The sequence below is a fragment of the Schistocerca piceifrons genome, chromosome 6, assembly GCF_021461385.2.
Source record: "Schistocerca piceifrons isolate TAMUIC-IGC-003096 chromosome 6, iqSchPice1.1, whole genome shotgun sequence".
Classification (NCBI taxonomy): domain Eukaryota; kingdom Metazoa; phylum Arthropoda; class Insecta; order Orthoptera; family Acrididae; genus Schistocerca; species Schistocerca piceifrons.
This window is the reverse complement of record NC_060143.1, coordinates 488,447,720-488,473,607: the sequence shown is the minus strand read 5'-3', so window position 1 is coordinate 488,473,607 and position 25,888 is coordinate 488,447,720.

The following is a 25,888-nucleotide window of genomic DNA, read 5'->3' as shown; positions in this document are numbered from 1 at the left end:
AACAAGTTATCATCAGGTGTGACATCAATGATCAAGGGACAATAGGAACACGCCGCCAGGTCAGATGACTAAAGCTTGAGTACCACCACAACATAGTCGTGTTAGAATATACTGTCCTAAGGAGGGGTAGTGTCTTTGATTAGTAATCAAAACGTCCTTGTTCCCGGGTTCGTACACCGTTACAGCTCAAATTTTGAATAAAAATCGCCAGCAATGGCTGCCGAAGACTTCCATAATAAGAAATCACCCTTATTCAGCCAACGGCCATGTCAAAGAGGAAGGAGGACCGTACATAGATTCAGGACACACTCTTGGAGTGGAAAACTGCCTCTAAAGACGAAAGAATCATCAATCATCAACGGCATGAGGATTCAGAAGGCAATGGAAACCACTGCCATAAGGCCACGTAGTGTCTGTCCACAGAATATGTGGCCTGTAATTGAAAAAGTATCATGAAGATCTCTTTGCCAAAAGATTCCGGAATAGTCCCTAATTCGAATTCCGGGCGTTGGACTGCCAAGGGGGATGTGATGATCAGAAAAAACTGAATAACCAACCTAGGAAAACATTCTATGAGTCGGGGCGTGGAATGTCAGAAGCAGGGAAAGTAGAAAACCTGAAAAGGGAAATGCTAACAGTCAAACTAGATATGGCGTTGATCAGTAAAGTGAAATGGAAAGAAGACAAGAATTTCTGTTCAGATGAGTAGAGGGTAATATCAGCGGAAGTGGGTTTCTTTATCAGTAGGAAGGGAGGGCAGAGGGTGAGATACTGTGAAGAGTTCAGTGATAACGTTTTTCTGAACAGAATCGACAGGAAACCAACGCAAACAACGGTAGTTAAAGTATACAGGCCAATGTTGCAAGCTGAAGATGAAGACATAGAGAAAGTGTATGAGGATATTGAACATGTAACAAAGTACGTTAAGGGAGATGTAGAACAGTCATGGAGGACAGGAATGCGGTTTTAGAGTAAGAAGTAAAGGTTACAGGAAAACACAAGTGAAGTAATAGGAATGAGAGAGGAGAAAGACTAAATGAGTTCTGCAATAAATTTCAGCTAGTAACAGCAAATACTCTATCAAAGAATCACAAGAGGGGGGCGAACACTTGGAAAAGGCCGGCAGATACGGGAAATTTCACTTGGATTACATCATGGTCAGGTAGAGATTCCGAAATCAGATACTGAATTATAAGGCGGAGCCGGGAGAAGATATAGATTCAGATCGCAATTTAGTAATGAAGAGTAAGTCAGGAAAAATTATTACGCCAAGAAATGGGATACAGTAATAATAAGGAACGAAGAGATGCGCTTGATATTCTCTGAGGCTATGTACACTGAGATAATTAATAGCTCAGTAGGCAGTTCAGCTGAAGAGGAAAGGACATCTCTAAAAAGGGCAGTCACAGAAATTGGAAAATACACGTTGTTACAAAGACGGTAACTGCGAAAAAATCGTGGGTAACAGAAGAAAGACTCCGGTTGAAGAAAGTACAAAAATGTTTAGGGAAACTCAGGAATACATAAAAAAAGTAACTTAGGATTGAAATAAATAGGAAGTCCAGGGAAGCTAAGGCGATATGGTTGGAAAAAACCGAAAAAGAAATGATTGTGGGAAGGACGGAATCAGCATACAGAAAACACAAAACAGCCTTCGGTGAAATGAAAAGCAACGGTGGTAGCATTAAGAGTGCAATGGGAATTCTACTGTCAAATGCAGACGAGAATGCAGATTGGTGGAAAGAGTACAATGAAGGGTTCTATAAGGGGGAAGACTTGTATGATGACGTGACAGAAGAAAAAGCAACCCTCACTGTAGAAGAGATAGGAGTCAAGTATTAGAATCAGGATTTAAAAGAGCTTCGGAAGACTCAGGATCGAATAAGACAGAAGGGATAGGTAACATTCCATCAGAATTTCTAAAATCGTTGGGAGGAATTGGCAAGGAAACGTCTGTTCACGTTGGTATGTAGAATATATGAGACCGGCGATATACCATCCGACTTTCGGAAAACATCATCCACTCCGTTCCAAAGATTGCAAGAGCCGATAAGAGGGAGAATTATCGCACGATCAGCTTAACAGCTCATGAATGGAAGTTGCTGACAAGAATAAAATAAGGAAGAATCGAAAAGAAAATGGAGGAAGTGTTAGATGATGATCAGTTTAGCTTGAGGTAAGGTAAGGACACCATACTCGTAGAACCAGTTCTGACGTTGTGGTTGATGATGGAAGCAAGACTAAAGAAACATCACGACAAGTTCAAGGATTTGTCGACTTGGAAAAAGCGTTCGATTGTGTAAAATTGTGCAAAATGTTCGAAATTCTGAGAAAAATAGGGGTAAGCTGTAGGGAGAGACGGGTAATGTACAATATGTACAGGAGCCAAGAGGCTATAATAAGAGTGGAAGAGCAAGAACGAAGTGTTCAGATTAAAAAGGGTGTAAGGCGGTGATGTAATCTTCCACCCCTACTGTTCAATCTGTGCATCGAAAAAGCAATGACAGAAATAACACAAGGTTCAAGAGTGAAATTAAAATCCAAGGCGAAAGAATACCAACGATAAGATTCTCTAATGACGTTGCTATCTTCCGTGAAAGTGAAGAAGAATTACAGGATGTACTGAATGGAATTAACAATTTAATGAGTACAGAATGTGGAGTGATGGTAAATCGATGAAAGACGAAAGTAATGGGAAGTAGCAGTAATGAGAACAGCGAGGAACTTAAAATAAGATTGGTGATGAGGGAGAAGAGAAAGTCAAAGAATTCTGTCACCTAGGCAGCAAAATACCAATGACGGACTGAGCAAGGAGAACATAAAATGCAGACTCGCACTAGCAAAAAGAGCGTTTAAGGTCAAGAGAAATTTACTAGTACCAAACATAGACATTAATCTGAGGAACAAATTTCTAATAATGTACGTTTGGGACGCAGCGTTATATGGTAGTGAAACACTGACTGTGGGAAAACCGGAACAGAGGAGACGCGAAGCATTTGATATGTGATACTATAGGCGAATATTGAACATAGGTGGTCTGATTAGACAAGGAGTGGGGAGATTCTGCACAAAATGGGAGAGGAAAGAAATCTATGGAAAACGCTGGCATAAAGAAGGGACAGGATGACAGGACATCCGTTACGACGCCAAGAATAACTTCCTTGGTACTAGGGGGAGATTAGAGGATTAAAAACTAAGAGGCAGAGATTGACATACTCCAGGACTAGCTGAGGGCGTAGGTTGCAAGTGCTACTATGAGGTAAAGAGCTTGGCACAGGAGAAGAATTCACGGTAGGCTGCATCAAACTAGTCAGAGGACTGATGACTCAAAAGAAAAAAAAGAGGAAATGGCTACGTAAGAAATAATTGCCGCAAGACGCCTGGAGTGGCGAAATTGTGCTGTAAGTTAACTCTCTTTTGGGAATAGATATGACGACACTGCTGGCCTAGGTAGGGTTTGACAAGCATGAAGCGAAGCAGCAGGAGCAGGTGGGCTTTATCTTGCTGAAATGTAAGCTGGCTAGCTTCGCATGAAGGGCAACAAAACGGGGCATAGAATATCGACAACGTAACTTTGTGCTGTAAGGGTTCCGTGAATGATCACCAAATGGGTCCTGCGGAGAAATGAAGCCTCGGAACACCACGCGGTACCTACCGACCGCTGTGTCATCCTCAGTCAATAGACGTCACTGGGTGCGGATGTGGTCGGGATTGTACTCAGCACACCTCTCTCGCGGCCGTTGCCAGTTTTCGTGGCCAGAGTCGCTACTTCTTAATCTAGTAGCTAATCGACTGTCTTCACAAGGGCATAGCGCACTCACCAGCAGGACTCAGTAGACCGGACGATCACCTATGCAAGCTTTAGTCAAGCCCGACTGTACTTAACTTCGAGGACCTGACTGGAAGCGGTGTCACTGCTGCAGCGAGGCTGTTCGCAGTTTTCAACTGGCCCACATACCAATCGAAGAAATAATTTATGCGGTTCAAATTCTAAATTCAGAACATCACACGAAAGCTTAAAGATGCAGAACGAGTCACAAGTGCTTTCATTCTCAAATACTGGATGAATGACGTATGGACAATTTGGTCGTCGAGAGTTATGTTGACGCAAGACATATACATAGTTTCTAAATTTAGTACTTGTCTTACTGTGTTACACCTTTTACGTATGATTATACACTGAAGAGCCAAAGAAACTGGTCTAATATTGAGTAGGGCTCCCACGAGCACCCACATCACGACCTATACTTACACAAACAGATTCACACCTGAGGGGAGGTGATGTTACTGCACACACAATAGCTTACTTACCATCACTCATCGTAATAAAACTATGGATATGCAAGCGTAGTCACGCTGCAGTCTAAAAGAGAATCGAAGCACTTGAGATGTGGCGCTACATTAGAGAATTGAGAATTGGGTGGACTGATAAGGTAAGGAATGAGGAGGTTCTGCGCAGAATCGGAGAGGAAAGGAATATGTGGAAAACACGACAAGGAGATTGGACAGGTTGATAGGACATCTGTTAAGACATCAGGATATGACTTATCGGGAAGAGCTGTAGAGGAAGACTGAGATTGGAATACACCCAGCAAACAACTGAGGACGTAGGCTGCAGGCGCTACTCTGAGATGAAGAGACTGGCACCGGAGAGAATTCGTGGAGCGCCGCGTCAAACCAGTCAGAATGATGATAACTCAAAGAAAAATCTATAATTAATTATCACTGTGCGAATAGGTCGCTCTATAAGTTATATCAATTCCCTTGGATATGCTAATAATACTTCAGACATGCATTTCTAGCGTTTTTAATTTTGCGAGAGAAAAGGTTAAACAAGAACATATCTTGATTATAATACATTTCATCCATGTTTTAAGGTTGTACAGGACTGAAGCACATCGCTGATTTTTAACTTTAACCTTCTTTGTTTTGATGTTTTATACTCACAAGATTGTTAACAAGTAATTTAGTGCAAATAACAAAATGCTCCCTCTGCTAGCACAGAAGCAGGAGGGCATTTTGGCGCGCGCCCGATGTGTACATAAAACTGCATTGTTCGGGAAGCATCCAGAAGCAACAGTACATCACCTTGTATGACTGCAAAATTCTCAGAAATAAGAGGGAAACAAATGGGATTTACACAGCTACAAAAATAAAATCAATAATTTTAAAATATGACACATCACTAAGTTTGTTTATGTTCAGCTTTTACAAAATACTGGATTATTTATGAAACAGTTTAGTGTATTTTTGGGACATAATAATAGCTTTCTATTTACTAAACAATAAATTTACATGAAATTTTACGTAAATTACATTTGAGAAAATATTAGATTTATGTGGCATTTGTTATAGCTCATATAAAGTGGAAAAAAAACGATAACTCATTTTTATGAGCAAACACTTTTGCATTGAAAAACACAAATAATGTTGCTGTATTTTGCAAAATACTTTGGAAAAGTATGTAATTTTCATAAGTACTTTAGTATAGTATGCTAATCTAGTAGACATCAATCCCATATAAATACAGTCAGCTTGAACATTCTGATAACAGAATAAGATCGCAGTTTTCGTTAAACTGAAGATAGTGTCGACAGCTATATTGGGATAGGAATCCCGTAATCTCGGTTCGTTATAAAATAACAGTATGAAAAATGAACTGAAATGGTGCTGTCCTTAAAAAAAATAGTAACTTTCAAAGATGTTACGCAATTATCTTAAATCAAATATCATCAGACAATGCTTGGACTGCGCCATGAAACAACAGAGTCAGACTTTTGTAAATATAAAATAATGTGAATGAGAAGCCAGAAGGCTAGTTCCAATATCTTAGAGCTAATTGAGTTACATTAAAAAATTAGTTACTTTGTCAGCATGTGGTTGAATATCATACCAGCAACATTGAGATATCAGATTCCTCTTAGAGTTCAGTAATTAGTCATCTAAGTTGGATAAGCATATGAAATTCTCATTCGTATTCTTATGTAATAATAATGTAATAAAAATGGTAGCAATAAATTTAGTACATAACACGCAATATTGGCAAGAGTTCGCAAAGAATGATTCGAGAGGAATCTCAATAAAAAGTGGTACGTTTTATGATGACAGAGGTATCCATGCTTCAGCTGAATGTGATGTTATTAATTATAGATGTGAGTTGCAATAAGAAAAATAAAAGCACTTTTGTAGTTGCGGCACCGACAGATTGTGGGATATACACTGCCTGACGAAAAAGTGAAGCATCCATAAGGCATGCTTAGATGTCCATATGTAACTCCATACACATACACACCACTGGCGGGCATGTAAATGATTAGAGCTACAATTCTCAGTGACAGAACGGCCACCAGAGAATATTAGTTTACCAAAGAGAAATGGTCAAGCAGCCTTATGTTTTCATAAGTTATTTTATTTAGACGACTGGTTCCCGCTCTCGTTAATCTTATCTTCAGTCTCCTATGATGCCGAAACTGTTCATCTAAATGAAGTAACTTTTGAAAACATATTGTTGTTTGGTGATTTTTCTTTGGTAAATATGTGGCCTGTCGCAGTTCCGCTTCCAAGATGGATCAACAGAGAGAGAGCATTAGTGTTGTTCATGTTTGGTATTGTTAGCAGGTCAGGTAGGATATGTAAGGTAGTGAACAGCGATAGATGTAGAGCGATCACTGTGAAGGACATGGAGATGTACCGTACTCGACTGAGACAGCCTTATCAGAACTGACGGAGCATGAAACAGGTCTAATTGTGTGTCTCCATTTGGACTGCTGAGTGTATCGTTTTGGCGTTTCGATGAGACAGTGGCTGACGTCGCACTGGGTGGGAACGTGAGGGTAGGCATACCCATCTTGGAGATTCCAGTCGACCACGTCTGACCACCATGTGGGATGATAGCCATATTGTCAACAGGAACATCGTAACACCTTTAGATCTGCAGCTGCCATCCGAGAACAAGTAATGGACTCCCTGCTAGAGTCCATGCCATCATTGGCAACCGACCGACTGGGGAGTTACTATCCCATGTGTGGGCAGCCAATTAACACCACAACACAAACAGTATTTGGACTGGTGCATGTCTGTGAAGCATGGACTGCTGATAAATGGCGTCGCATTGTGTTCAGTAAAGAATCATGGTTTTGCACTACCGTGGATGAATATCATCACCTGGGTAGAAGTCCCATTCTTCTTAGGTTTTGGAGAGGCACAGTAGTGTTACTTCTGCCTTCATGGTGTGAGGAAGTATTGGGTATGTCTTCAAGCCACTAGTGGTGCAGGGAACTCTTATGGCGCAACGGTAGGTAGCGGACATCCTGCTTCGTCATGTGTTAAGTCTCATGCATCAGTATTGTTGCGGCATTTTTCAGCATGGCACGCTTCCCTGTGAACTGGCTGCGTGTTGTTGTAGTGCTCCTGTGACTAACAATATTCCCAAATCTGTCTTCTATAGACTATGTGTGGAAACAGCTTGGATGTAAACTCGGTTCCAATGGCAGTATCTAGTGTACCAAGGACCAATTTCTACAGTTGTATCTCGAAAGGATACTTATCAGCCGAATCCGTGCATGTATCGCAGCCAGGAGGAGTGCATCGTCATGTTGACACGTGAGCTCATACTGCCATGTTCTCAGTAAACTTGACTCAACATTGCGATCGTTGAAATAACTGTACATATTCTCTCAGCCCGTGTAGTTTCATTTAGTTTCCTCCTCCCGTTTTGGGTGCATCAGTTTTATTGGCAGACAATGGAAATGGTTCCGGCCGTATCGGTCAGAGTTGTCAACGTGTAACGTCTCCTGGCAAAACACGTATGTGCTAAAGAAAAGAGAAAAGAATAATTTGGCTGGATGATTATAACTGCGTGGATAATGATTGCGTGAACTTTATGTAATAAAAAGTAACCATTATGTGTCATGTTTTATACTTGTATGGAATTATGTACCGACTTTTTTAAAGATAATATCTGTGTCGGCGAGTACTGAAACCACCACAGACGATACTTATTAAATATCAAAAAAAGATGAGAATATGTCACAACGAGTATAAATTGTATTGACCGAGCATTAATTTCTCTGTCGTCTTCTTGGAGTTACGTGGGTAGGAAGAGCCTGTGACGGTATATTGTATGTTTGTGTAGCATTCTTTTGTCAAGATTGAGAGAAGGACGCCATTATGCATTGATCTGTTAAGGTGTAAGCCGGCCGGAGTGGCCGATCGGTTCTAGGCGCTTCAGTCTGAAACCGCGCTACCGCTACGGTCGCAGGTTCGAACCCTACCTCGGGCATGGATGTGTGTCATGTCCTTAGGTTAGTTAGGTTTAAGTAGCTCTAAGCTCTAAGTTCTAGGGGACTCCGTGCGGTTCTGGCGCTGCAGTCCGGAACCGCGGGACTGCTACGGTCGCAGGTTCGAATCCTGCCTCGGGCATGGGTATGTGTGATGTCCTTAGGTTAGTTAGGTTTAAGTAGTTCTAAGTTCTAGGGGACTTATGACCTAAGATGTTGAGTCCCATAGTGCTCAGAGCCATTTGAACCATTTTTCTAGGGGACTGATGACCACAGCTGTTAAGTCACATAGTGCTCAGAGCCATTTGAATAATTTTTTTTTTAAAGGTGTGTAAAAATTTAATCTCTCTAAATGTTTTGAATAGAGTTGCTTAGTGAAAACTTGCATTATGATTTGTAATAAGCTTGCTTGGTATTTTATCCCATCCTTTTAAGACATTTTCAGCTATTTAAGTATTATTCGTGGAGCAGAGCTGCGCTACGAACGAACGAGCCGCTGCGGCGGCGCATTCAAACTCCATTAAATGAAACCAATCATACCGCAAAGAAGCGGACAGGTAATAGTGAAATAAAATTATTTCTTTCAGCTTTCGGGATTTCAAGGCAGAGCAGCAGATTTTATGATGTGTTTTACAGGTGGAAGCGGGTTAACAGTGCAAAAAGATAATTTACCTTCATGACATAAAATAAATCATGTTGTGCGTAGTTCTGGTCTGGCAAACACTATGGTAAAAACATTTCTTTCTCTTTTGCGGGCAAGTGCTCTACCAACTGAGCTACAGAAGCACGACTCACGGCCGGTCCTCACAGCTTTACTTCTGCCAGTATTTCGTCTCCCACCTTCCAAACCTTACAGAAGCTCTCCTGCGAACTTGCCCGCGAAAGGCAAAGGTCCCGAGTTCGAGTCTCGGTCGGGCACACAGTTGTAATCTGCCAGGAAGTTTCATATCAGCGCACACTCCGCTGCAGAGTGAAAATCTCATTCTGGAACATCCCCCAGGCTGTGGCTAAGCAATGTCTCCGCAGTATCCTTTCGTTCAGGAGTGCTAGTTCTGCATGGTTCGCAGGAGAGCTTCTGTAAAGTTTGGAAGGTGGGAGACGAGATACTGGCAGAAGTAAAGCTGTGAGGACAGGGCGTGAGTCATGCTTCGGTAGCTCAGTTCGTAGAGCACTTGCCCGCAAAAGGCAAAGGTCCCGAGTTCGAGTCTCGGTCGGGCACACAGTTTTAATCTGCCAGGAAGTTTCATATCAGTGCACACTCCGCTGCAGAGTGAAAATCTCATTCAGAAAATGTATTGTGTTCTTAGTATTCTGGATCTGGCTTTCTATAAAAGGAACATTGTTTCGTTACTGTAACTTGCTATAAAGTTCAACATATCTTCCTTACTTTACAGTTACTAAAAAGGTTACTGAAAATTATTTCGTTATCAGTACTGATGTTACAGTACGCAATGATCGTTCAACATCAAAATTTTGCAATGGATTTTTGTGAACAGTAAAACACCAGTAAGTACCACGACTAACACGAGAACGTGAGACTATTATCAGAGAAAGAAATGTTTTTACCATAGTGTTTGCCAGACCAGAACTACGCACAACATGATTTATTTTATGTCATGAAGGTAAATTATCTTTTTGCACTGTTAACCCGCTTCCACCTGTAAAACACATCATAAAATCTGCTGCTCTGCCTTGAAATCCCGAAAGCTGAAAGAAATAATTTTATTTCACTATTACCTGTCCGCTTCTTTGCGGTATGATTGGTTTCATATAATGGCGTTTGAATGCGCCGCGGCAGCGGCTCGTTCGTTCGTAGCGCAGCTCTGCTCCACGAATAATATTTAAATAGCTGAAAATGTCTTAAAAGGATGGGATAAAATACCAAGCAAGCTTATTACAAATCATAATGCAAGTTTTCACTAAGCAACTCTATTCAAAACATTTAGAGAGATTAAATTTTTACACACCTTTAAAAAAAAAATTGTTCAAATGGCTCTGAGCACTATGTGACTTAACAGCTGTGGTCATCAGTCCCCTAGAAAAATGGTTCAAATGGCTCTGAGCACTATGGGACTCAACATCTTAGGTCATAAGTCCCCTAGAACTTAGAACTACTTAAACCTAACTAACCTAAGGACATCACACACACACACAGTTTTAATCTGCCAGGACGTTAAATAGTACATTTTGTTTTGTTGAAAATTAATGATCCAAAGAAAGTCACAGCACAGCATCCTTAAAAAGTATTTCAGGGCTCTCTTCGTAGCAATATATGTTATCTCATCCAATTAACAATACATTAGTTGTTACGTGAGCAATAACAAGAAGAGAGCGAAAAATGTTGTGTTAGTGAGGGGAGGAGTGTATGTGTATAGTCAGCGGAACTTCGCTTTTGCGTAGACAAGCAGGCGCTTTGTGAAAGCGTCTGAATATTTTCGGATGACACCTCTTTGTGATATAAAAATTGTCTTGGGTACACTAGACTTTTAGTAATACTTCGCAATAATTTGGCGGATTCTAAATATGAACTGCTGAGTGTTGCTCAAGATTTGGAAGTTTCCGGAGTGTCACATTCACGTAGGACTGTGTTCGCAGACAGAATATTTTTCAGTGTGTATATAGCGGTCTTTGCATTTGAACCCCTAAGGTCTCTGTCGCTCTTACAATTATTTTTTTGGTTTACCACCGTTTGTCAAAACTTTGATTTATTATATGAAGTAAGGCATCTTCAACGTGAGTGACTTGTTTATAAGCAGAAAGGGCTGTTGATCTGCCGTCACAAGCGTGTTTAAGAAGCGATTTTATGTAGAAAATTGTAACAATATTTTTTCCTTTACTGTCATTTAAACACCTGTACAGGAAAGGTAGGCCGGCAGCGGCCTATCTATGCTGCTCTTCGGCCACAGATAACACATATAGCATGATGAGAGACGAAAAAACAAAACAAATATGGTGGATAAAAAACGGTAGTCAGACATATTAAAATACATGTAGTCGTTCACAGGCGCAATGTCCGAATAAAAAACGTTCAGCACTTGTTCACAAACCGAGAAGACAGAAATTACACATGTGAATGGTGGAGGACGAACGTAGAGACACTTATGCACTAACACAAAGACACACACAAACGCTGGCGACAATCTGTGGCGCACGAAAATTCACTGTTCACACACAAAGCCGGGGACCTGCCAAAGGGGAAAGGGTGTGGGTAGGAGGTAGAGGGGGAGGGTGTAGACGCCAGTGGCAGAGGAGAAGGGAGGGGGAGGGAAGAAGGAAGGAGGGTAGGGGAAGCCCAGGGGGGAGAGGATGGAGGGAGGAAGAGAGGAGGGAGAGAAGGGAGGGAGGGTGCCTTGGGGGAAAAACACAGGGGGAGGGTCAAAGTAGGAGGGGTAGATGGAGGGGATGAGGGCATCATCAAGGAGGGGGAGTTGGTGGAAGTCACCTTGGGCAAGGTTATGGAGTGTGGAGAGATGGAGACCGGGTGGGATGTGGGAGTACAGGCGCGGCAGCGGATGGGGATGAGAAAGGATGGGAGAGACAAATGGCTAAGGGGGATCAAGTTTGCAGGAGGTGTAGATGATCCGTATCAATTCGAGGGAAAGGAGGAAGTGTGGGAACGGATTGAGATCATACAGGAAATAACGTTTCGAGGGCATAGATTTTTCTACATTCTTATGCCACTACATCTTTTTTCAGTCAGGAATAGAACAGTCGCAAGCTTTCGAAATTAGTCTAAGAGTTCCTCGTTCATTGAGAAAAGAGGAATTGGTTACTTGCTGTTGGCAGACAAATTAAGACCCTTTTTACTATTAGTTTTACTAAATGTTCTCTCATCCTCTCGTTACTTTCATTCGTTCTAAGGTGATTTCTCCTTTGTTCCAGGTAAGCTCCGCACGGTGCTAAGAGATAGCGCTAGTGTGTCGCCACTGCCTCTGCAGTAGAGCGGTGCACTTTCTTGCCTCCTCATATCGGCGAACTGTAGACACCTTTCACGGAGTAACGGGCACAGAGGAAGCTGACAAAAGCCGTCGCTGCAGAGACCTTGACGGAGGTGACGGCCTGTAGAGCAGGAAGGCACCAACAGGTGGGCGTCCAGGGAGCCGTACTTACAGAATAGCGGGCAGCAACTTCGCTCGCCGTCTCGAGCTCGCACCACAGAGCACACAGCAGAGACAGGGCAGAGAAGTGGCAGTTTTGCATTTGTCTTGCAGCTGTTGACAGAAGCATGCTACACTGAGAAATCCTCTGTTATGCGATCATTCATATTTCAATTATAAATTGCATTATGTGCAGTATTAACGGGTTCTGTTGTGCCGGACACTAGTCGGCACAATGCTGGGTTTTTCGGTTTGCTCCGGGAGGAGACTGAGCTGTAACATATAAAGTGATGAAGTTATCTCTTCAGGCCTGAAGATAACGAGTAGGAAACTTATCGAAACGTTGCCGCAGAACGACTCCTTGACTCGGCTTATAATTCTAGAAAAACTTCATCAATTTTGTATGAGACATGATAATCGAAATTCGTCGAAAATGCCTGCATTTCTATATAACATATAAATTTTAGTTCACTTTATTACAGTGTAGATGTGAAGATTTAAGTTCGTACATCCATTTCTACAAGAATGTTGTGTGTATTTACGACTGTCTCTGACAAAGTATCGCTTGACGTTGACAAATTTACAAGACTGCTCACTTGAAGAACAACAGACGTAATGTTCACAGTAATTCCTGCCTAAGATATTTAATACTCTAGTAGCCTCTCTAAGACGATTCTGTCGTTTTGATGTTGATGTGAACTGGGTAGAGCATTCCTTTGGTCAGCCGTAAGTAGACAATCGATTGCGGTCGCGTAATACCACTGTAGGGTCCGTGTCTACGTCGGCGTTTCTTAGTCGTCGGCGTGATATGCAGCGGCTGTGCTCTTCTGTGGTTTCGGTGCGAGGCGGCAACCTTACTTTGGCATCCTGTTCTTCGGAAGACAAGACAGCTGCTGCTGATTCTGGATACAGATATGTTTTTGTAGACGCGGGTCGAACGGAGAGATTTAGGACGCAGTTTTTTCAAATTCAGTATTACGGAAAAAGCTCATTGATGGGGCTCTAAATGTCCCGGAAGGTAAACCACATCTCGGACAACAGATTGCAACACCTAACGTCATCGTAGATTATGAGGCATTTCCCTTATTATTCAATTTTGTGCGACGCAAATGTAAAGTCACTGATAATGAGACAAATAGAGTTTTAACTACGAACTTACTAGAACCCGTCAGAAGTGGAGTGCGCATTTCGTATATTGAGTTCCAGTTTTCATATGTTCAGAAGCCTCTCTTAATGTAGGCTGGATACTGTAGACACAATTGTTATGGCTACACAGGTACCGTACAATTTCAGAACTCAAAACAATACGTGAATACGTCAAGTTATCTTCAAAAAATGTTCAAATATGTGTGAAATCCTAGGATTTAACTGCTAAGGTTATCAGTCCCTATGCTTACACACTACTTAACCTAAATTATCCTAAGGACAAACACACACACCCATGCCCGAGGGAGGACTCGAACCTCCGCAGGGACCAGCCGCACAGTCCATGACTGTAGCGCCTTAGAGTCAAGTGATCTCTTTGAAGCATATGAGACCACTGCCTGTGAGTATCAACCAGCCTGCCTCCCTTTGTTGTTCTTTTTCTTTTTTTTAACAGAAAAATTGAAGGAGTGTTTTAGTTCAGCGGGAGGTTCTGTTGAGCGGCCGCCAGCAGCTTTAAAAAGAGAGTGGTACTAATGTGATGAAGAAACTATATGGTTTCTGTTCAACAATGTTTACTCCGAAGATTCACATGGTAAAATAAATAATAATTAATACAACTTGTATAGCGCAGTTCCTTAACTATATTCGTCCATATTTCTTCCGTTAGCCGGCCAGTGTGGCCGAGCGGGTCTAGGCGCTACGGTCTGGAACCTCGCGACCGCTACGGTCGCAGGTTCGAAGCCTGCCTCGGGCGTGGATGTGTGTGATGTCCTTAGTTAGGTTTAAGTAATTCTAAGTTCTAGGGGACTGATGACCTCAGATGTTAAGTCCCATAGTGCTCAGAGCCATTTGAACCATTTCTTCCGTTAACTTACTCTTCATGCAATCCAGTGACTCGTAACATAAATTACTGTGTTATCCTGAAGTGAATGAACCAGGTATTCCATCATTAAATGTTTTTCTATGTTAGCAACTGAAGTTAACTGCTGCTTTAGACGCGCGTGGTGCCACGGTAAGCTCTGTAGACGAAAAGCGCAGCATGGTGTAAATATGGTTGCCGGGTCAAAAAATAGAAAAGCCCAAAATGTTTTTATCTTTAGCCGGAATTTTGCCCTAAGCCCGACCTACATAGTTTAAATAGAAGTAGTCAGTTGCTTATTTTCAATCGATTATTAATAGTTACGGTAATTTTTTGTGTAATCAAACTCAAACGTGCTTAAATAAAAAAAATAATCAGTAAATAGACTTACAATTAGGCAATTTTCACAGCATCTAAGTGCTCAGTCTTCTTAATTGTTCAGTCTTATTCTTAACACAGTTTAATCTCAAAACAAACTAAAATTTCTTCACTAAACAAAATAAACAATTATCAGTTTTTCAGGGAAATAACATTAAAAGAGGTTCAATAACTTTGGTTATTTCAGTTAGACGTATAAAAAATAATAGTAGTCCATAGTTAAGTATTAATATGTTCCATCTGAAACCATTTTATAAATAACGTTATTTTTCTTGGAAATCATTTCTTTGGATTGTTGACAGGATAATTTTAAATTACACAATACGAACAACACCATCATCTTGGTATTTGAAATTTACTGCGCTCCTTTGTCTGTTGGGTGTTTATAAAAGAGAACACACTCGACGTTGTAATTATGGCCCGGATCTACGAAATAATACCTTGCCAGGTTCAACAATTCTGAATAAAATTCTTCACGGTGCTGCATTTTGAAATAAGCTGTCTAGTTTTCATGTAGACATCGCGGCTTGACATCGGATGATCGGCATATTCCACTTTACCTAAGTAACTCTGCGTGTAGCGTGGTTGTAACATTGTGCGTTAGGCTCGTTTGGTGTATGAAGAAAAGCATAAAACACAGATGTAAGAGTAGCTGGGGTTGGTGTACATATGTTTTTATTGCGTGCAGTGTGTACATAAAGTCCGGGAACACTTTCAGTTATTTATTGCACAAGACCATTGTACAGGTATCATACATATGTCATTTTGGAGAGAAACCCTGAAAGTTTTTTTTTTCATGTATACCTCTACAGCGTAGTTTGGTAATTTGCCGATAGTCGGCGCTAGTCGCAAACATGGAGAGTTCAGGTGCGGAGCGAGCGAGCGAGCGAGCGTTCTGTGTGTTGGAGTTCGACAAAAACAAGTGTGCTACAGCTGTTCATCGGATATTTAGAACCAAGTACGATAAGAAGCCACCAACAAGGAAGGCACAACAAATTCGTTACGACGGGTTGCTTGTTCCCGGCAAAGGTAAGCAGACGTCCCAGTGTGGGTGAAGTGAATGTGGAGCGCGTACGAGAGACATTCACAAGTACTCCAAAGAAATCGGTGCGTTGTGCATCCCGTGAACTCGAAATGGCTCCAGTGACAGTCTGCGAAGTCCTGCGACAGAAGCTGTCGATGAAACCATTCAAATTGGTGTTAGTGCAGAAGCTCAATGACGACGACAAAGACAAGCGTTTTGAGTTTTGTTCTCAGTTCCAACAACTGAATGTGAATGGGAATGGCATTGTTGATCGCTTGATTTTTAGAGACGAAGCAACTTTTCACACTAATGGGAAAGTGAACAAGCATAATTGTGGAATCTTGGGGTACAAAGCACCTACACGAATGGATTGAATTTGAGCGTGATTCCCCAAACGTAAATGTTTTTTGTGCCTAGTCACGTCGAAAACCGTCACTTGATATTCCTACTTGGAAATGTTGCAGCAATGGCTGGTGCCTCAAATGCAATTGGACTCTCCGTTCGTCTTTCAGCACGATGGGGCTCCACCCTATTTTCATCGTGAAATTCATGGGTACCTGAAATGGCCTCCCCGATCACCAGATCTCACTCCGTGTGACTTTTTTTCTGTGGGGACACATTAAAGATCTGGCGTAGCAGAGCTCGGGGAGAGAAAACGCGGGAAGCGACTGCCACAGTCGACGATGCCATGCTGGGACTGGTATGGCAAGAATTCGACTACCGTGTTGACATCTGCCAGCTCACTCATGATTTGCATATCGAATGTTTGTAAGAAAAAAAAGCTTTTGGTAAGTGGGATGCAATCAGCCCTTGTCAGGCCAACTGAGGAGATGATTGACTTGCACGAAGCACATCCGGACACGAAAACTGACAACGGCTGGGAAAGGGGTGTTCTGACTACAGGCGCCTGTCGGTTGAGAAGACATGACGATCGGTCGGTACCGTTGGGCCTTCCGAGGCCTCTTCGGAAGGAGTTTTATAAATATTCCTCCAGCTCAAAGATGGGAGGAAAGAAGATCAGGGTTAAACACCCCATCGACGTCGATGTCATTAGCGACAGAGCTCAAGCTCAGAATGTTTCAAGGAACGTCCAGACCTTTTCAAAAGAATATTCTGGGATACACCTGAAGGGATTTAAAGAAATCACGAAGATTTTAAATCCTGATGGCCAGACTCGGATTTGAACGGCTGTCCTCTCGAATGAGAGTCCAGTGAACTAATCACTGCGGCGTGTGCCTCGCCCTCGCGCTTTACTTCATTAGCTGGGAACAGGCCTCAGTTGTGCGTTGTTTACTTCATCCCTAAGAGGCCTAACAAAATCTGGAACGGCAAGCTTATATATACAGTATTTGGCAGGGCATGGCTCTAAAAACCAACCGTAGATGGAAAAGCTGACAAACACCGAGAATGCAGACAACAGGTGGGACAGTACCGTGACATAGGGTATCTGTGCTGCTCTGACAGTACCAAAGGCCTGCCCAGTTTGACTGCCTGCACTGCGCACCTGATGGTCCACGTTTATACACGGTTTAGTAGGAAAATTGTTTGGTTGTTGCTAATACTATTACTCTCATGTTACTGAGTTACGGCACTTACCTTCATGTGGGAGAAATGCGCACTGTTAAACACTGACCAGACCTGATGTTGCTGTGGTAACCAGCGGTCATCTTCCTTAACAACTGGAAAAGCTACCAAAGCAAAACATATTTAGTCACCACCAGGTGGTTAACCCTTATATTACTGGTAACCCTTATATTACTGCAGTTGTGATCTAGGGCCTTAATCACCAGTCAAATTTCATGTACCACGATAACTATATGTCTGTGAGATGGTGAGCGCTTCTCCACGTCGGCTAACGGCAGCCGTCAGTACCGTATTTCTGAGATGAAGCTGAAGAAAAATTCCGGTATGACTATGCGCACCATACCGCCTGGCATCCGGGAGTGATGGTCTGGGGTGCCATTTCCTTTCATAACAGGATCCCTCTGATTGTCGTTCGCAACATCCTTACACGACGGCGGTAAGTCGACGATATTCTACGCTCCGTTTTTTTACCCTTGATTGCAAGCCATCATGGGATTACATTTCAGGAAGATATTGCCCGCCAACCGCCGCGAGGGTTTCTACTGTTTGTCTTCATTCTTACCAAACCCTCCCTTAACCAGCAATGTCGCCAGATACCTCCTCAATTGCAAACGTCTGGAGCAGTATGGGAAAAGCCCTCCAACCAGCTCGGGATAGATACCTCCTCAATTGCAAACGTCTGGAGCAGTATTGGTAAAGCCCTCCAACCAGCTCGGGATTTTGACGACCTAAGGCGCAACTTGGACAAAATGTGGCACCACATACCTCAGGAGGATATCCAGCAACTCTATCAATCAAAGCCAAGCCGAATAACTGTTTTCACAATGACCAGAGTTTTTTTTTCTGATATTGCAATCATTGTCTGTACATGTAATTTATACCTAGCGTTTCTGTTCAAAATCCGTTCCGTGATCCGAGGCATGTTCCCTTTTTGAAAGCAGTTGATTTATCCACTACTGGCTTGCTAGGCCTATCGCAGCTTCACCAGAGCCCCGTTAGCCGTCACGTTTCAGGGTTCCCATAGGGCCTTCTCAGCTACCGTAGCGGTCCTGGGGCACACGAAGTCCCCGCTGTACATCGCCCCTAAAGGCAATCCCCTACTTTGTGCCGTTGCCCATCTCCCACGACTTGGACGAGGGGTTGGACTTATGGGAGACATACGGAAGTGAGACATGGGTAATGCACAAAAGCGACAAAAGTAGAATACAGGCTAGTGAAATGAAGTTCCAGAGGAGCAGGTTGGGTGTAACAAGACGAGACAGATTGCGAAATTTGTATGTGAGGGAAAGACTAAAGGAGGAACCAGTACAGGACAGGATAGAAAAATCAAGACTGCAGTGGTATGGACACATGAAGAGAATGGATGAGGGAAGAATTCCAAAGAGGATGTTTGATCTGCAACTGGAGGGGAAGAGGCCCAGAGGAAGACCAAGAGATAGATGGGTGAAGGGAGTGAAGGAATGTGTGGTGAGAAGAGGAGAGAACTGGACGAAGGTGGAAGAGGGGGAATGGTGGAAAGACAGAACACGGTGGAGAGGCTTGTGTTCCCGACAGACCCAGCCAGTGGCTGGAAACTGTCCAAGATGATGATGATGTTTCTGTTCAAAAATGGGTCAAATGGCTCTGAGCACTATGGGACTTAACTTCTGAGGTCATCAGTGCCCTAGAACCTACAACTACTTAAGCCTAACTAACCTATGGACAGCACACACATCCACCATGCCCGAGACAGGATTCTAACCTGCGACCGTAGCAGCCACGCGGTTCCAGACTGAAGCGCCTAGAACCGCCCGTCCACAGCGGCAGGTGCGATTTCTGTCCCATTCGAATAACTTCCTCGTGGTGCGTTGTCTTATATATGGAACGTCACACATGACTTTCTTCCTCCACCGCAGCCGCAGGTAACCATACTGGTACAGTATCATCTGCCACCCTCACGTAAAATATATGTCGTGCGAATACCATACCGACACCTGAATTTCTATCTGTCTTGGATGTATTCACTTTAATGGTTTTCCAAGCTGAAGAGAATACCATACCGACAACTGAATTTATATCACTAAGACGCTTATATGTGATCACTTTAATGATTTTCCAAGGAGAAGCGAATACCATACCGACAGTTGAATTTCTATCACTTTGACGGTTACATGTGTTCACTTTAATTATCCTGCAAGGAGAAAGATGTACACTGTCACCACAACCTATTAAAGCTTCCACAATTATTGATATTAACAGTTTGCTGTGACCATCACCTTAATTTACGCCCCATCCCCTAAGGTGATCGAGCAGTCTCCGACTTGCCTGCCAACACCATCAGCCCAGTGTATGTTCCACAGTCGCATCATCTTCCCGACGCTTTACGACCACATCCGTCATCGCTGGCCATACCAAATGCCCTTGCAGAATGGCAGCACCTTCATACACGGCTTTCCCCCTGGCGTTTTATTACAGGAGCATTGTCATGAGGAGACTAATATTGTAATGAATCCCTATCAGATAGGAGTGATGCTTTTTTAGAGCGGAGAACATGAGAGAACAGTGCTCTATTGCTAGAACACTTAGAATGTGCAGTCGCTCAACACTTCCTTGATGCGGCATTCAGTGTTGACAGCGTCGGTTCGTTTCCCTGTTACAAACAAAATGATTGTTAAGGTGAAGTTTTTTCGTGTCTACTCGCTAGTGCAATCTCCAATTTAGTCTAGTTTGACATATAGATTACCAGTGACCCACCCCAGCTTTTTACGGGTCGCAGTATGTACGCCAGATGACTGGAGTAGTTTATTTTGTTTCGTGGCCACGAATAAAATTCAGAGAACAACATTAAGTAAGTGAATACAAACAGTTTCATACAACCTACTTGATGTAAGCAGCGCACTCCAGGAAGGTTGTGTGGAGGCATATTCCGTACGGAAGTGACGTTTGCAGTGACGTAGCATGACAATGAAGAGAGTACATCGCGATGTGAGTAATACGTGTATGTGCCTGCCCGTCTAGCCGCGCAGTCTAACGCGCTGCTTCCCGAGTGGGAAGGCGTGCCGGTCCCCGTCAAGAATCTGCCCGGTGGATTAGCGTCGAGGTACGGTGTGCAGACCAGCCTGTGGATGGTTTTTCAGGCAGTTTTCCATCTAACTTGGCGAATGCAAACTTGTTCCCTTTACGAGGTGCATTCAAGTTCTAAGGCCTCCGATTTTTTTCTCCGGACTGGAAAGCGATAGAAACATGCGCATTGTTTTAAAATGAGGCTGCGTTCATTGTCAATACGTCCCAGAGATAGCAGCACCGTACGGCAGATGGAATTCTACCGCCAGCGGCGAGAATGAGAACTGTTTCAAATACTTAAAATGGCGACGTTTTCCTTACTTGAACAGCGTACAATCATTCGTTTTCTGAATTTGCGTGGTGTGAAACCAATTCAAATTCATCGACAGTTGAAGGAGACGTGTGGTGATGGAGTTATGGATGTGTCGAAAGTGCGTTCGTGGGTGCGACAGTTTAATGAAGGCAGAACATCGTGTGACAACAAACCAAAACAACCTCGGGCTCGCACAAGCCGCTCTGACGACATGATCGAGAAAGTGGAGAGAATTGTTTTTGGGGATCCAGAGTTGGCATTTCTGTGGGTTCTGTGCACACAATCCTGCATGACGACCTGAAAATGCGAAAAGTGTCATCCAGGTGGGTGCCACGAATGCTGACGGACGACCACATGGCTGCCCGTGTGGCATGTTGCCAAGCAATGTTGATGCACAACGACAGCACGAAGGGGACTTTCTTTTCGTCGGTTGTGACAATGGATGAGACGTGGAAGCCATTTTTTCAATCCAGAAACAAAGCGCCAGTCAGCTCAATGGAAGCACACAGATTCACCGCCACCAAAAAAATTTCGGGTAACCGCCAGTGCTGAAAAAATAATGGTGTCCATGTTCTGGGACAGCGAGGGCGTAATCCTTACCCATTGCGTTCCAAGGGGCACTACGGTAACAGGTGCATCCTACGAAAATGTTTTGAAGAACAAATTCCTTCCTGCACTGCAACAAAAACGTCAGGGAAGGACTGTGCGTGTACTGTTTCAACAACACAATGCACCCGCACATCGAGCTAACGTTACGCAACAGTTTCTTCGTGATAACAACTTTGAATTTGTTTGCTCCCTACTCACCTGACCTGGCTCTTAGTGACTTTTGGCTTTTTCCAACAATGAAAGACACTCTCTGTGGCCGCACATTCACCAGCCGCGATGCTATTGCGTCAGCGATTTTCCAGTGGTCAAAACAGACTCCTAAAGAAGCCTTCGCGGTTGCCATGGAATCATGGCGTCAGCGTTGTGAAAAGTGAGTACGTCTGCAGGGCGATTACGTCGAGAGGTAACGCCAGTTTCATCGATTTCGGGTGAGTAGTTAATTAGAAAAAAAATCAGAGGCCTTAGAACTTGAATGCACCTCGTATTCCGCATCAGTTATATGAGACGTTCCCGGCGGGGAGGGGGTTCTCCACTGGGGATCGAACCGCAAAATAACACTGGATTCGATGTGGGGCGGCGGTGGAGTAGATGGACTGCTGTGGCCTACTGTGGGGTTGTAAACCACTGAGGGCTTGAGGGCTACGTGGGACGAAGCCTCTCCGTCGTTTCTAGGTGCCCAGTTTAATACAATACAATACAATGCGTGTATGTAGAACCAATGTAAATATTGTATGCGAATCGTGGGTGTACTTGCGTGTGAGTGATTCCATACGTATTGGAGGCTGACTGAGATGTCACAAATAAAAGAAAAAATCAGAGAAACCACACTTGATCTACACGATTATCTTGTATTAGATACACTCATTTGGTGAAGCTTAGCACGCAACGCGATGCGTTGTTGAGGCTCTTTACCACAATTCTTTGTGGTGGACTCCTCGTTGCAGACTACCTTGCCGTGCCACGAAATAATCGTGTCCACATCTAAGTTTAATCCAAGGAAAGTAGAAGGTGAAATTTGAGTCATATGCTGCGCTGTTCAAAGACTGTCCTGTACGTAAACGAGTCAGAGGTTCCAAACCACTTTTTCGGAAATCGTTTTACTTGAAGCATAAAAAATAAATCAGGACTTTCTTGGATTCAAATTTTTTTCCGCTATACAATTGTTCTCAGACGATGGCAGAATAGTTATTTGTTTAAAATATTTGATTATTTCAGAATGTAAGTCTCAAATTACAGCTTTATGATAAGGTGGTTACCTTTCATTTATCGCTCGTATACAATTGTCCGTTGTTTGAAAAATTTGCATTGAATTAAGAGTATGAATTGCAACTGACAACCCAAGGGAAACAAAAATTAACAGTCTAAAATTGTCGTCATATTGCAAAATGCATTCCTCAACCATCTGTAGACAAATCCCTAAATCTCGTGTATTTACTCACAAGGAATTTACGAATCCCGTTCAATCAGATTGTGGCCATGTTTTTATGATCATTAAAATGCTTAAATCTCTTTCTCGCCAGTGGAGAATCGTATACCAGACATCTGTGTAATTTGAAAGTGTTCTAAGAAATTATATATTTCACCCCACCGCGCAGAGGATCGTGTTCGCATATATGTTTGACTCGAGAAAAGCAGAAAGCGTTTTGCTATGTGGCAGCGGCGTCGTTTTCACATCTTAACTTCAACTCATCGTAACTCAAACAGTTTGTATGAAATATTTATAAATTAGATACAAAAATCTTCCTCGTAAATCAGTGTATCTATTAGTGAGAAGCGTATCAAAGTCTGTAAGACAGTTCAGGAGATCTGCACGTAATCGGTAGCATCATATCGATTAACTTAAAGGTGAGTCCATGGAGTTTTCTTTCCAAGACAGTGTTATTAGATGCATATAGCCATCATTCTTCTTACTTTGGGTGGTAGAGGGTACATTAACTCAGGTTTAGGTAAACCTACGTATTAGTTCTAATTTTTCAGCATGATCATTTGTGGGAGGATGTAATATCTTGCCCAGAATATAACGTCTAGAATTTTTTCAGCTGTAAACCTCACCGCAGTGCGGAAACCTCTGTTGTAGCGACTGCCTGGAGTTTGCTATATAGTATTTCCGTTTCGAAAATGTGCCACTCCACATTGGATCTCATTTGTCTTTTCTGTCAATCCAACCATGTGCTGACAGATGATAGACGCACCGCAGTTCACGACACTTAAGGAAGATCAAAATAATTTGCAGGCATTTTGTTCTCGAGTTATTACTGACAAAGGTTAGGGAACATACATTTGTGACAGAGCAAAACAGTAGACGGCCATGAAAGCATATCTCACGTAAAGAGCTCGAAGACATGAGAAAATCAGGACTCGTACGAAAGTACAGACTCGTTCTCTTCTCACTAAGGTTTCATCACTTGACGCGTAAGGCCATCAGTCAGAGTATTTTGTTTGTACCGAAATCAAGAAACATTTGAGGTTTACTGTCAGTTCTTCGAAAATGGGAATGACTTCTTAATACCGTGTCGATATACAGTGCAACGTGATTTTGTGATACACAGGACGAAAGTGCTGCTAATGATGTTGATATGTCTCGAATTTAACACACAAAATGCAGAAACCATCCTATCACGCACAGCGTTTTATAGTAACAAATGCAGTTTTCGAAATAAACGAACGACTCCACTATTACTACGAAAGGTTTCGCGATTGTAATCATTGTTTCGACGAGTTTGCATGAGAGAGGCACACGTCAAATTTTGAGAAGTGTTTGACAACCTCATAAGAGCCTGATTTCATCTCTGTGTTCAGACATAACGATGCGAGAATGCAGCACATCTACTCACTGACTCGAATCGCTACAGCAATGAAACAAAAATCGGACAACAGAAAGACATCGAAGCAATTCGGAGCCAAAATAAGATAATTTGGTGGCGAAATCCTTGTTCTGATTGCAATGAATCGCAAATGAGAGAAATTTTGTGCAAATATGCCATGTTTGTTGCGTGCTTATATATTTGTATCCAGCAGACTGACGTAGCTACGACTGGTGTGGAACTTTCAACTTTCTAGTTATGACGGATTTGAGTTTGTGGTAGAAATGGCGACACACTTATGACGATAATTCTTTTCATAAGACCGCCACATGTCAGAACTACATATGATCTGCTATCTGTAATGCTCTCTAGGAATACATGTCTCTCCTCAGTCTGCACAAGAATGGGTTAATGGAAGAGACAGACAATATCCACCACAGAGTGGGATGTGGTCGTTACAGAAGCTCCATTGGCATTCGTTACAAGAGAGGTCTGGTGCATCTTGGAGAGATTACTGTAGAAAATTCCTAGAGGTTACATTTTGGGCAAGGTGTTACATCCTCGCACAAATATCTCACGAAATGATCATAATAGGAAATTAGAGCTAATACATAGGTTTACCTGGACCCAGGTTAATTAACCTCTATCACACACATTGAGGTGGTAAGCAGATGTTATGCAAAGAACATGTTACGCACCTTATCGTACTGTCAGGGAAACAATACTCTACGTAAACACATTTAAGTTCTTATGCTCCTACTTACTATCTAACTTACAGCTTGAAGTGTATATGGTACCATAAAATCTATACTGCCGAACGAAAATTAGTACACCCTTTTAGAAGTATCCACTTCACTCAAGGTTCGTTGTTGCAACAGTGCATATTGAGTACATGAAATACATTACTGGCCATTAAAATTGCTACACCAAGAAGAAATCCAGATGATAAACGGGTATTCATTGGACAAATATATTATACTAGAACTGACATGTGATTCCATTTCCACGCAATTTGGGTGCATAGATCCTGAGAAATCAGTACCCAGAACAACCACCTCTGGCCGAAATAACGGCCTTGATACGCCTGGGCATTGAATCAAACAGAGCTTGGATGGCGTGAGCAGGTACAGCTGCCCATGCAGCTACAACACGATACCACAGTTCATCAAGAGTAGTGACTGGCGTATTGTGACGTGCTAGTTGATCGGCCACCATTGACCAGACGTTTTCAATTGGTGAGAGATCTGGAGAATATGCTGGCCAGGGCAGGAGTCGAATATTTTTTGTATCCAGAAAGGCCTGTACAGGACCTGCAACATGTGGTCGAGCATTATCCTACTGAAATGTAGCGTTTAGCAGGAATCGAATGAAGGGTAGAGCCACGGGTCGTAGCACATCTGAGATGTAACGTCCACTGTTCATAGTGCCGTCATTGCGAACAAGAGGTTACCGAGTCGTGTAACCAATGGCACCCCATACCATCACGCCGGGTGATACGCCAGTATGGCGATGACGAATACACGCTTCCAATGTGCGTTCACCGCGATGTCGCCAAACATGGATGCGACCATAATGATACTGTAAACAGAACCTGGATTCATCCGAAAAAATGACGTTTTTCCATTAATGCACCCTGGTTCGTCGTTGAGTACACCATCGCAGGCGCTCCTGTCTGTGATGCACCGTCAAGGGTAACCGCAGCCATGGTCTCCGAGCTGATAGCCCACGCTGCTGCATACATCGTCGAACTGTT